General features: G+C 43.8%; 1 pseudogene across 1 annotated transcript in view; it reads left to right on the top strand.

The window, feature by feature from the left end:
- Positions 1-12463, top strand: part of LOC147904841 (pentatricopeptide repeat-containing protein At3g09040, mitochondrial-like) — a 29906-nt pseudogene extending 17443 nt beyond the window's left edge. Inside the window, exons 5-6 of the transcript XR_015542483.1 lie at positions 9123-12267; positions 12394-12463. The product of XR_015542483.1 is annotated as a pentatricopeptide repeat-containing protein At3g09040, mitochondrial-like (transcript). The remainder of the gene's footprint in view (positions 1-9122; positions 12268-12393) is intronic.
- The last annotated feature ends 1852 nt before the right edge of the window (positions 12464-14315 follow it).

The raw sequence follows: 14315 nt of genomic DNA, 5'->3' as shown, positions 1-14315 counted from the left end.
CCCCTATGAGCTTAGCCACTCCATCATCATGAACATCTAATGAAAGAGTATGGGGGTCTACTACTCCTCTCCTATAGATGCAAAGTTGAATCCCCAAAAAGATGGTATGCGCTCCCAGTTGTGCTAATAGAATCCAGTTTTTGGGATCCAAAATCAAGATTGACATCTCTCGAGCAATAGGATGGTCATTTGGGACATCAAGATAGTTCCAAGGCCCCAACCACTAAGACTCCCATGGGAGGATCTATCCTAGATGAGGCTTTAGGCCTGGAGTTCGAAAAATAAAGCAAGACTCATGTGTTTGCCCTAAAGCAGTCTCATCTTGAGCCTACAAACAAGGAGGAAGGCTAGACTCAGATGAGATAGCCTGCTCTGGTGGAGGGGTGTGGGAGAAATGAAAATGCAATGAGGAGGGGGAGGAAGAGATATAGTAGCATGGGAGTTCGAATGGAGGAAGTATAGTAGCATGGGAGTTCGAATAGAGGCAGGGCAAAATGGGCTGGGTGGTGAGGGTGATCCTCAACTTTGTCGACAACAAGGGTGGGCAAGGGTGGAGGAGAAGGATGAGCTAATGGAGGGGAAGGGTAAGCTAGTGGAGGATAAGAGTGAGGTCATGGAGTAGAAGGGCAAGCTAGTGGAGGAGAAGATGAGGAAAGGGAGGGAGGCAAAAGAAGATGGGTCTAGATCTCTTAATGCATGCAAGGTAATGCAAGACATCGAGACTTACCTTAGATTGCTCGTCAACTCCCTTGGATCGCTTGTCATCTCCCTTGGACTGCTCGTTAGTTCCTTGATCCCAGCAAGATCAGTGCCTTGCAAGTCTATTCGAATGTATGGAAGGCAAGACAAAAAGTGTCAAGAGGAATCACATCCGTCTTCAAAGACGAAAAGTCCAGCTTCACCTAAGGACGTAGCTTTCTTTCTTGTTAACGGAGGGAAAGCGAGGTGACGTAGCTTTCTTTCTTTCTTTCTTTCGTGTAACAAAGGGGAGGTGAGAACGAAGGGGAGGAGAGGAGCTAAAAGTGCATGGAGAGGATCTGAGAGCATGCCATGTGGCAGAGAGGAGAGGAGTTGAGAGTGTGCCACATGGCTAGCTGTTTGGATGCCATGTTGAAACCTTTGCTTAGAGTAGAAGAGTAGATTAAGGCGGGGAAGGCTCTACTCCGTGACAACCCACACGTCCTGATGTTTACACACCACCAAAGGATGCCCAAGTACAACCCTAAGTAGTTTGGAATGGTGGGCACACCCCATTACATAGCAGCTTCTCAATGTGGGTTTTAAACCAGTTGAATACATTCAAGAGGCCTGGCAGGGCAAATTGAAAGGTGAGAAGAAGAAGAAGCACCAGAAGAAGAAGAGAGAGAGAGAAAGGGGGAGAAAATGATGGGGTCATAAATAGAAATTTAGCTTCAAGTTGAGAGAGAGAGAGAACGAGAGGACACGTGGCTGGCAACTCGACTACAAAGAAGGGACAACAAGTGCAATTCTAATTTTCATGAAATAAACTAGATTTGCGGCAGGCACCCTTTCCATCATAATCACTATCTCGAAATTAAACCTAAATCCTAGCATTTTATCAGATTTTTAAAGGAAAAAAGCGAATGAGTAAGGATGTGGACATGAGACACGACATAGGGTCCGTTAGGACCCGATCCTTCCTGCAAATGTCAGGGGTGGTGATTTATTATCGATTTCATTTTGAAAGTTGAAGTTTGAAATAAGGCAATTACAATAGTTGATCCTGCTACAGTCTATACAATATTGTCACATGGACTACAATCATATGAATAAAGGTGCCGATATCTTTTGATCTTGCATCCAATTGCTCCCTCGCATTGATAACATGCATCAAAAGAGAGGAATGTTGTAAGAATTCAGGTTAAAAATAAGCAATTTTGAATGGACAAGAAATTTAAAATATTTGTATGATAATATATAATATATAATTATTATAACCACATATAGTGTGGATGGGGAGGCAGCGCACTTCCTTCCCCAAAGAGTTATAATCTGAGGGAACGGGCCCTTTCTTGGGTGCTGAGATAATGTCGAGAATAAGTCTTGCGAATGGATAAGATATTAGCATATTACTTGGATGTCAATAGTCGTAATCATAGTCGTACACCAGTAAAATCACCACGAGTGGCTGCTAATGCTTTCTTTGCTCCAGCTTTGCCACAAAGAAACTGGAACCATCAAGGTGAGAAAGTAGCCTGGGGCCAATTCTCCCAATCTTCACATGTCCAGTGTACCAAAGAAACATGATGAAAGGGCCAAATATTTCACACCTCAATATGCATGTTCCACACCCTAAGTCCATTACAATAGCACCTTCTAACAATAGGGAATTTCTTGTGATTGCCATCTGATATGTCAATGTTTAAATCTACATAGCTTTCCCATTGTCACATGACTTAACTTTAAATATTATTAAGAACAACCTAAACAATGCAACGACAATGGGATCAATCTTGTTGGTGGAAGTTTTAGCATTATAGAAATTCGGATGTGCGTCTTAGTCGCACTTCCAAATGTATCGAGTCCTTCTGGGAATCAAGAGTTGGCACGTGATGGAGAATTCACATGACAAGCTTGACAAGCTACTCACTTGATGCGATATAGGTGGAAGATCTCATCTGAGCTAACTCGGTTCTCCTATTTTATTCACTGTCATATAGGTTCCTTGAATCTTAATTAAGTAAAGCACAAATGCTAGACTTTGTGACCCTCTCTCACATGTGATCACCCCTGTAGGCAGGTTTGTCGGAATCACCACCTTGTTGGGCTTATTCTAAGGTAAGGCATGTTAGATTACGCACTGACATTCTTGCAAAAAAGGAAGGCCCTAGAGTGAGATTCATAGTTGCCACAGTTCACAATTCTCCTATTTTATTCGTTGTCATATAGGTTCCTTGAATCTCAATTAAGTAAAGCATAAATGCTAGACTTTATGACCCTCCCTCACGTGCATCAGATTTGGATACACGACTCGTGGTGTCTCTGGTGATGGGCCTCACCTTCCTCAGCATCGCCAAGGTGCACCCGTGTAGGCACCTTCTACTTGTTTGTCAGAATCACTGCCTTTTTGGGCTTATTCTCAGGTAAGGCATGTCAGGTTACTCATTGGAATTCCTGCAAAAAAGGAAGGCCCCAGAGTGCGATTCATAGTTGCCAGAGTCTCTCTCTCCTAAGGCTTGCGAGATCCTAGGGCTCAATGGACGATGGCCTAGCTTCTCTAGCATCCCTTCATTAACATGCAATTGAAAAGCAACAATGATTCTCCTGTCTGCCATGATCAAGGGTCGCCAAGGAGCACTCTTGAATTATTCGGCATTGAGAGTAATGCGGATGACAAGCCATCAGATTCTCTATATAAGCATGAAGGGCTTTTGCCTATCTTCTAACCATTCCTTTGCACTCTGCACTGTGATCCATATGCTAATAATGGTGCCGCATAGTGGAGGAGCCATCGATTCATCTCTCAGGTCAAATACTAGTGCCAGAGATCTCTTGGGAAGCTAAGATGTTGCTCAAGTTTGTGGGTGACTGCGCTTGATGGCCGCTTGAGAGCATTGTTGGCTAACAATCAAAGTGGACTTCCTCACATGCTATGAATCCCAAAAGGGACTCCAACATCACACGGCAAGTCCAATGAGGCTTCCCTCTTTCAATGTTGGCACCTAGATTTGCAAGTGAGATCCAGTCCATTGCGTCGATGTAAATGAAGGTGCATGCTAGCGAACTGCTAACAAGAGCGATTGAGTTGGTTTGAAAATGCTTTCAAGAACTAGTCGAAGCAAGTAAAAGGAAGCATGATTATGTACGGTGCTTGACCATTTACCTGGATTGGAGATTTCCCTGGCAAAAGCTACGATCATTATGTCCTCGATGACTACCTGACTTAATATTGTATGTGCTTTCGACTATATATACGCGTAATCGATTCCCTGTAGTGCACAAAAGTTTGAATCATTGTCTGATTGAGCTCCCGAGTTCGGAGAGTCTTGTTTTGGTTCTTGATTTAAGGCCTGCTTGCTCTTCATTGTCTTGATTTCGAGATGATTGAAGGGTAGCAATGTTAAAATCCCCTACTAGTACAAGAACCTATTGGAAGGAAATTCAAAAGTCGGAGTGTCAAGTAATGACCTCTCTCTTATCATCATTCTAAAATTTCATTCCAATGCTTGATCTGTTAAAACATTGTGCCTCAGGATCTATGGAGCACTCTAAGGTGGATGGAACCTATGTGGAAACATGATGAAGAGAGTGCTCATGACATGTACCTCAAGTCAATTAGGTTCCAAGATAGATTAGCTTGGACTCATAAAGAAAATCTTGAGATAGTGCAAAGTGCTTGATTGGTATTACTTCAAATGAACCTCCCTTTTATAGGTGAGGGTACTTACATCCATTTGCTTGCTCACATGTGGGATATCTTCTCCATGCCATGTGGCAGCTTGCCCTTTACTCATACCTTTGCCTTTTAATCTATGTGCTCATGGCACCATATCTCTCAACACCTCCCCTTGGTGCCATAATCCTTGCTACTGCAAGGTGGTCAGATGTGAGTTACATTCCATCACCTCCCCTTAGTGCATGCATTGCTACTTAAGGTGGTAAAGTGTGGTTTACATGTCAATACCTCCCTTGGGTGCTTTCATAGCTACTCTTAGGTGGCCAGCAGGCTTGATTTACAAAATATAGGCAAGGTTGGCAAGGTTTTTGTTTCTCAATACATTTTGTTCCTGTCATTCTGCTCATGGCTTGATGATGATTTCATGTAGTTGACCTACTGGTTCTGCAATCTACAATCTTCTTCCTTGTGTTGCTTCATGCATGATGCTTTGTTCTTCCTATGCCTTGATGCTTTATGTGTGGATGCCATGCTTCGTGCTATGGTCATCTCTTGCACTTGTGTTTTTGGCATGCTTTGTGCATTCATGCGTTGCTTTGTCATTTGTTGCAAAGGTCTTACCAATTGATTTCTTTCAATATTGGCAGTGTCTAATTGCTAACAATGAATTTGACTTGATAACGCGTAGAGCTTGAAAAGACGATCACTTTTCCTTTTTGGAGCGTGTTCAAATTCTTTCTGGATTGGAAGTTATGCTTTGTCGAAGCTTTTGTGAAGAAGAGGGGGCCTTGATGATGTGGCAGAGGCTACTCACATGCAGCTTACAAATTGTGCTTGGCAAGGGTTTGCTGTGCTAAGGTAGCCCTATGCCACATGGCACACTTTTAACCAAATTGAATTAACCCAAAGTTCAAACAAACCTAACTATGGTCCAAGTAACTGAACTTCACCCTACTATTTGAACCACTCCTGGTTGTGGTTAAGTTTTATCTTTGCCACATGTCAATTTTGGGGAACTTTAGGAGACTTTGTAGAAAACTATGCAATATGGGCTTCCCCTGTTTTGTCAGTGCATCGATGGAGATGTGGCGGGTTTGTTAGAGCTCGATGTGCGCAAACGAATAGTATGCTGCTTTGCTATTGCATTGAGGCCTTGCACTAAGATGGTGATGGAGAGTAGCTGTCCATTAGTTGCGTATAGACTACGGAGATGCGGGTGCTACACTGGAGAGTTGGAGATCTTGGAGCCTTGGACTTGTTGTAGATGAAGGCGTCGGGAGTAGCCATTGTTGGAGGGCTTTGGAGTTGTTGTTGAGATTTGTAGAAGGAGTCACGGTTGGAGGTCGTGTTACGTGTAGGTAGCCTGTAAGCGATGGCAATGACGGCTCGTCTAGCTGGAGTCGTGGCTACTACTGCTGCCATTTAGCTCACCGTCACCATGGACGGTTGCAGTTGTAGGGTGTTACTTGCTTGGTTTTTCTTTGCTGTGCAGGCTATAGTCGCTTCTGTGTTGAGTTGCCCATGTGCCGTCGCTTGTTTGCTCAGGTGTTGAAGCTTTGACTATTGCATGCCACTTGTGGGAGTTTGCAAGAACCATGGAGCTTGTTCGTTGTAGAGGCTTGTTGATAGAGTCGGCAGCCACACTCAGAGAAGGGAGAGCCAAGCTCTCTGATAACTCACAATACTCACAACAGAATGCTCACGAACCACTCACATTCTCTCATACTTCACCAAAATTAAACAAGGATAATCTCTCTCTCTCTCAAACACCCAATGGACCGAATTCTTTCACAAGAAGAATGAATCTAGATCTCTCTCACAACTCAAGAAACACTCTAAAGAACTCTCTAAATCTAAAACTAATCTTACATTCTGAAGCTAATCTAGGAATGGGAGCAATCCTAGTGAACTAATAATGAGCTAAACTAGGAGAGCTAAACCTATGCTCTGATACCATGTTAAAACATGCGTGCCTCAGGATCTATGGAGCACTCTAAGGTGGATGGAACCTGTGTAGAAACATGATGAAGAGAGTGCTCATAACATGTACCTCAAGTCAATTAGGTTCCAAGATAGATTAGCTTGGACTCATAAAGAGAATCTTGAGATAGTGCAAAGTGCTTGATTGATATTACTTCAAATGAACCTCCCTTTTATAGGTGAGGGTACTTACATCCATTTGCTTGCTCATGTGTGGGATATCTTCTCCATGCCATGTGGTAGCTTGCCCTTTACTCATACCTTTGCCTTTTAATCTATGTGCTCATGGCACCTTATCTCTCAACATGATCTTACGATCGTTGTGATCTCGTTGTATCCTAAGACAGAGACTGGTCAAATGAGTGCCCCAAAACTTTCAGTTGTCCCTTATTGAAAGCAACAACACACACTTGCATAGAGGAATGCCGAACGTCCACAAAACAACATTGATCAGATCATTTGCAGCAGGTAAAACGGTGTTGTAAATCCCGTAGGAAAGAGCAATGGCAGTGGTCTCATGCATCAAGAGAAGGGGTCGAAGACTAGTAATGGCAGTGGCGTCTGAGTAAACTCTGCACTGCATCTCGGTGAAAAAGATGAGAATTCCAATTACACAATCCGCAACATGAGTCTGGAGGTTCTTCTCTGTAGATTGCCCAAGATCATGTGGGTGTGAACACTTTTCACTCCTCCACTTGTGCACACAAGAGAGCCACCCAACCAACACCAAACCCCGTGGTTAGAATCCTTCCAACTGGTGCCGTTGATGGTAGTACCTTTGTATATCAGAGTGCTTATATTTTTTACTGACAATGTAGGTGCCAAACTCGCCCACATCAAAGAAAAAGAGGCCCGTGCATAGTTCTTCCACTAAACCAGAGGATGGATCCAATATCAAGTCCATTCTTGTCGGAAAGCTGATCATGGGCTCCTTCGTTGTATTTCAAGATAATATATGCGGGTACAACAAATTACGCTGTGCATTTTTTGTACAACCCGATCTCTCTACGGAGCCCGGGAAGGATGAAGTCTCAGATAGGGTGCACCAAACAAGGTGTGGAAGTTGCTACACCGCATAGTCCAGAACCTGAAGTCGAACGTTCCATCCCCACCTCTGGGTTTTGATAAGGTGTCCCACATTTTTTTCGTCGTAAAGCAGCAATTCAGGCCTTATGGGACGATGTTGCTAGCTAGGAAACTGTGCAATTGCCTCGAGTGGCATAGTGGTAAGGCATGCACAGACAATTGAGCAATCTCCACCTTCGTTAGTAGCCCTTTCGTATAAAAAGGGATCGATTGCAGAAGGAGTAAGTAAAAAATTGATGTAGCTTATCAGAGCACTTGAATTAGCAGTGGACGTTCTAGCACTTGATAAAGTAGTACACCCTCCGTAACACGTTGACCTTCAACCAGCCTTCACTAACGGAATGGATGTCATCCTCAACGATGAGTCTAAGCGTGGATGTTACAGCAAGAATCGATGGTCAATCGATCCCACTACCACAAGCTTCTTACTTGAGTTCAAAGTATCTTATTCTATTTATATAGTTTGATACTTTGAAAAGCACGAAGGCGCTTTTAGTGAACAGCTTTTGTAGATCAATCGGAATCAATGAAGATCATGGGCCCACATTGATGACAAGTGGCTCAAGGAGGTGTGAGAAAACCAAAACATCCCTTTAGGCTGCCTACCGTAATAAAACAACCATTTTCGCTTTCATGAGGTGAAACATAGTTACTTAGGCTTCCACTTTAAAAGAGGCAGGCCAAAAATTGAGTGGCACCTTTTCTCACCAACGTGGTCTAACAATTTGTTGGAGAAGCGATTGGTAAGTTTGAAGGGTACCCATTGTTTGGCAGCAAAGCTTGGCTATCGACGACGGAAGCACAAAAGACTGAAAGGTTTGGTCATGGGCGGGGTGGGTGTGTTACGAGATGGCCGCCCGTAGTTAAAAGCCTGGGTGTAATCTGGCGATCTGTAAGGAGTCATGTGCCATTTTGATGGACGCACATACAATCCCAACAAAACTATGCACTCAGGTGCGTGGCAAGCGGCCTTTCATGGTAGAGATCCACGACCCAACTGCTCGCCGTGCCAAATTTTGGCAGCTCGTGTCAGTCTATCAAGCCTCTCCGCTCCATGGGACCGAGGTGGAGGAATCTTTGCGCTCAGGTATTGGTATTTTGTAACGGTAGAAGTTGAGAACGCTGTTGTCAAATCCTGACAGACCAACCCATATCAAGCATAAGGTAAGGAGTCACTATTGATAGACGGGTTAACAATCCAGGAGCAAGACAATGCAAAGGCCCAAAGCATCCACCGGTCAGGCCTGGTCAAACTCTGAAGACTGTGGTTTGGTGGGAAAGGTCGCAAGGCTGGCTTGTCTGGAGTACAAGCATCTCAAGCACAAGGACTGCGAGAGAAGAGACTTAGCTTAGAGGAGGCACTCACGTCTATGGAACGGATGCCCCAGTTTTCTTCGGTTGGAAACCTTAAACGCCTCTTACTTAATTGCAGCAAAAAAAAAGACATAGCCTATACCAAGTGCTTGCATGCCTACATGTGCAAACGTGGGCTAGAAGATCATAAATCGCTTGGGAACTACCTCGTCCCGATGCTGGTACAAGCTGGAAGCATATGGGATGCTCAGCAACTTTTTAACAGGCTGGTTAATCGAAATGAGTATTCTTGGACTTCTCTCATTATGGGCTATATTGAATCTGGGAAATTACAGCATGTCCTCACCCTGTACGAGCGCATGCAAGAGGATTCTGTCCATCCTAGCAAGTATACTTTCGTAGCTGTACTGAAGGCTTGTGCTAGGCTTAAAGATGCAGAAAGAGGCCGAGAAATACATGCTGAGATTGCCAGAAAGGGGATGGAAAGGGATCCTTTTGTTGGTAACACTTTGGTACATACGTATGCCACATGTGGCTTGCTTGCTAAAGCATGGGAAGTGTTTGAAAAGCTGTCAGTTCGAGATGTAGTCTCATGGACTGCGCTGATCGCAGGATATGCCAAACATGGTTTTGGTAAGGAAGCCCTGAACTGTTTTGAACAGATGCAACTGGAGGGGGTCTCTCCAAATGCTGTCACAGTAATTTGCAGCTTGAAAGCTTGTGGCAGCATAGGAGCTGTAGATAAGGGCCGAGAAAAGCACGCTACGATTGCCAGAAGGGTGTTGGAAACAGATCTTGTTGTTGGCAACACCTTGGTGGATATGTATGCCAAATGTGGCTCACTTCCAGAAGCACGAGAAGCGTTTGACAAGCTGCCACTTCGAGATGTAGTCTCGTGGACTGCCCTAATTGCAGGATATGCAGAACATGGTTCTGGTGAAGAAGCGCTCAAATGTTTCCAACAGATGCAACTGGAAGGTGTCTCTCCAGATGCTGCGACTTTTGTTTGCAGCTTGAAATCTTGTGGCAGCATGGGAGCTGTAGGCAAGGGCCGAGAAATACACGCTGAGACTGCCAGGATGGGGTTGGAAAGAGATCTTATTGTTGGCAACACCTTGGTGGATATGTATGCAAAATGTGGCTTGCTTGCAGAAGCGCGGGAAGTGCTTGACAAGCTCCCAATTCGAGATGAAGTATCGTGGAATGCACTAGTCGCAGGGTATGCTGAACATGGTCTTGGTGAGGATGTGCTGAATTGTCTCCAGCAGATGCAGTTGGAGGGTGTCTCTCCAGATGTTGTCACGTTTGTTTGCAGCTTGAAAGCTTGTGGCAGCATAGGAGCCATAGATAAGGCCGGACAAATACATGCTGAGATTGCCAAAAAGGGGTTGGAAAGAGATCTTATTGTTGGAAACACCTTAGTGGATATGTATGCCAAATGTGGCCTTCTTGCAGAAGCACAAGACGTGTTTGGCAAGCTTCCAGTTCGAGATAAGGTCTCATGGAATGCGCTAATTGGAGGATATGCTGAAAATGGTTTTGGTGAGCAAGCACTAAACTCTCTTGACCAGATGCAATTGGAGGGTCTTACTCCAGATGGTGTTACATTTGTTTGCAGCTTGAAAGCTTGTGGCAGCATAGGAGCCATAGACAAAGGTCGAGAAATACAAGCTGAGATTGCCAGAAAGGGGTTGGAAGGAGAGCTTATCGTTGGCAGCAGTGTGGTGGATATGCATGCCAAATGTGGATCCATTGCAGAAGCACGTGAAGTGTTTGACAAGCTTCCAATTCGAAATTATATCTCATGGAATGCACTAATTGCAGGATATGCTCAGCTAGGACAAAGTGAAATCGTTTTCCATATGCTTGAGAGAATGAGAAGAGAAGGCCTAAAGCCAAGTGGGGTCACATTCCTTATTGTTCTTACTGTATGCAGTCACACAGGCCTAGTGGATAATGGCCAGAAGTACTTTGAGGCCATGAGCAGAGACTATGGCATCACTCCAACCACTGAGCACCACATTTGCATGATTGATCTCCTTGGCCGTGCAGGCCAACTGGATGATGCAGTAGCGATGGTGAAGAAGATGCCTTTCCATCCTAATCTTATAGTGTGGCATACTTTGTTGGGTGCTTGTCGGAAGTTGGGTAATGTAGAGCTTGGAAGACTGGCCTTTGAACATGCAGTGCAGTTGGATAAAAAGGATGCTGTAGCGTATGTCCTGATGTCTAATATCTATGCAGATGCTCACATGCACGAAGAAGAAAAGAAGGTCGACGCAATGAGTGAAAAAGAGCAAGCATGGAAGAAGCAGGACAGAGTTGGTGGACTGATATTGGTGGAATTGTGCATGCATTTTTAGTGGGGAATACAAGACATTCTCAAAGCAAATATATATATGTGCAAGGCTAGACCTTTCCATGGAAATGGTATGCCTGAGGTTGTCATTGGGTGTCAATGAGACATATCCATTGATGTCCAGAAAATTAACAATGCTAGACCCCACTTAATTCTGCTGAAATCTCCCCTTTATTATACATGACCTGATCATCCCACTCTGAGTACACTGGCATGCCTTCCCATCAATCTAGCGAGTACATTTCAAATAACAGGGACATCAGCCATCATGGCTGCAGTTTCGCAACATGTAGTTTGGGGATGTAGGGGGCTAAAAGGGCACTCTTGGGAGATTATTGTGTCACCCCCAACCTCACATCTCGATGCGACCTCTACACTATCGAGCTCGTACTTTATCTCCAACCATGTACACTTTCATCTGCCCCCCCTTGCCCTGCCCTTCTCCCTGTGTTCCAAATCTCCTTTCCTATCCTTCAATTCTACCCATTCCATCTCGAATTTTTTATCAAAGTCCTACCTCCTTTGTTCCACTTGCCTCCTGTTTCTTGCCTTAGCCCATTTTTCTTCACTCTCAGCATCTTGTGACCTGACCATTATGGCCCATTGCATTACTGGAGTGCTTGCTACAAGCAAGCATGTGAACAAGTCTTCCGCCTGCAGCTACACATCTTTTGTGGTAACGAAATGCCAACCAATTCGGAAGGCAACGCAACTGGAAGCGCCATAGCCATTGTTGGGCAACATAACCTTGAGCAAAGCAGTGCCATTGTTGAGCAGCAAATTCTGGCCCAATCCCCCTTTGTAATGTATTTCAAGCCCGTTTGTAATCTAGTGGGAGCCCCACCCCCCCTTCCCCTGCCTCAAGGTTAAGGATAAAGCCCATGGTTTTTCCCCTTCAGCAATTGCATGCCATCCTTCTAAGGGGCAAATATGCCTATCATCATGGCAGGATGTGCCGCCGTTGTTCCCTCTATCTGGCCCTCCATCTGTAACCCCATTGTTGCCCTCAATTTGTGGACACCCTTATTAAGGGCCGTGGTTGCTGAGCATTGGTCGGCACCCTTAGCGAGCAGGCTGGATCACTGGGACAGCTGCGGGTTGGATTTGCTTCCATAATAAAGCAGTGCAGCATAAGCAAAAACTGATGTTACTTGATCACCTCGTCTCTCAGGTTCTATCCTGTGATTTAAGTGTCAGATCCATATAAATGATTGATTCTTGTATTTGATTTAGAGATTTTCAACTTGTGAGTAGTTCTGGAGCAGCCCTTCTTATCAACGGGAGTCTTGTCTTGCAGGTACTTGTTGCATTGACATTATTGATTTTCAGAGGATACCATGGCATCGAAATTCGCAGATTAGTCTGTGCATGGTACTGATGAACTCTTGGAGGTTGCTGAACATGAGCAATTGCTTGATGAACTCTTGGAGGTTGTTGAACATGAGCAATTGCTTGCAAATGTCAGTGTTCAAGAAACCACCTTCAACTTCAAAATTTACAAGGTTTTCCAAGATTTTGCAGGTTTTGTCACTAGAATATGACTAAAAGGGCCTCAAAATTGCAAATTAAAAACCATCTCTTCCAAAGTTCTAAAGTTTTTTTTAGATTTAACAATTCACTTGAGATTAAACCTCAGTTTTTGGTGAACACTGCTTGCCATAACTAGAGCACCCCCTTAGTGGCATAGTATGCATTTCCGTCCTACTTCAACCACTTTTGAGGAGTTCATCAATCCGTCATCCACTATTTTTAAGCATATGGCCCAAGCTTAGTCATAGGCACTTGCAAATTGGCCAATGGATCAATCAATAGATTGGTTGGGTGAGGTTAGCTTGCAGGGATAGGGGCAAGCATCCCATGCCTGAAATATGGAGCAGTTTAAAGCATGATGATGCAACAACTGTGTTAGCAAAATGCAGTAATGCACGCGTATTCTAGCATATAGTTAGAGTTCTTCAAGCCTTACCATGTCGAGCCTTCCATCTTGTGGAAACTTGTTGGCTAGTAATTTTTTGCAAGTTTGCCTATGAATAATCTCAGTGGCCACCATTGGTAGTGTTTTCGGATCATGACGTGGCTCTTTGCACATGAGTACATTTAAGAGCTTTGTTTGGTTGCACTTGCTTTTCATACACTCTTGGAGGTTGTTGAACACGAGCAATTGCTTGCGAATGTCAGTGTTCAAAAAACAATTTGGGCACTACCTTCAACTTCAAAATTGACAAGTCTTTTCCAAGATTTTGCAAGTTTTGTCACTAGAATGTAACTAATGGTCTCAAAATTCCAAAGTTTTAAGGTTTTTTTAGATTTAACAATTCACTTGACATTGAACCTCAGCTTTTGGAAAACATTGCTTGCCATAGCTAGAGCACCCCCTTAGTGCCATAGTATGCATTTTCGCCCTATTTCAACCACTTTTAGGGAGTTTATCAATCCATCATTAACTATTTTTAAGCATATTTAGTCATAGGCACTTCAACAAATTGGCCAATGGATCAATCAATAGATTGGTTGGGTGAGGTTAGCGCGCAGGGATAAGGGCAAGCATCCCATGCATGAAATATGGAGCAGATTTAAGCATGATGATGTAGCAACTGTGTTAGCAGAATGTAGTAACACATGCTTATTCTAGCATATAGTTAGAGTTTTCCAAGCCTTACCATGTGGAGCCTTCCATCTTGTGGAAGCTTGTTGGCTAGTAATTTTTAACAAGTTTTCCTATGAATAATCTTAGTGACCACCATTGGTAGTGTTTTAGGATCATGACCTGGCTCTTTGCACATGAGTACATTTAAGAGGTTTGTTTGGTTGCACTTGCTTTCATATACAAGTTTGTTTAGCAAGACTTTTATGCTCTTGATTGAACACACGTGCACCACATGACCATGTACACCACCATGTCCTTACATTGGAGGCACCATGGTCCATTAGGTATTGGCTGAGTTGGACATTTATAGTGTTGTATTGTTGAATACACTCTAGTTGTACAATGCGGCACGAAGGTTGGTAGACTATTTTTGCTTCTATTTCTATGGTAATGAATATAAGATTCTCCAACGTAGCCTCTTACAAAGGATCAATTTAACAACTTTGTAGACAAATGCTCCTTAGGTACTCGTGATATATATCTATTTTGCTAACTAATAGAGGGACTATGCAAAACCTTAGTAAGGGTAGTTAGAAAGCAATTGCTTCTAAAGCGTGTATGCTAGGAGTTGC

Source organism: Dipteris shenzhenensis, chromosome 2 (genome assembly GCF_047967505.1).
Source record: "Dipteris shenzhenensis isolate YYH24624 ecotype China chromosome 2, Dip_SZ_1.0, whole genome shotgun sequence".
NCBI classification, from domain to species: Eukaryota; Viridiplantae; Streptophyta; class Polypodiopsida; order Gleicheniales; family Dipteridaceae; genus Dipteris; species Dipteris shenzhenensis.
Note: the sequence above shows the minus strand (reverse complement) of the source record. Positions and strands in the feature narration are given on the sequence as shown.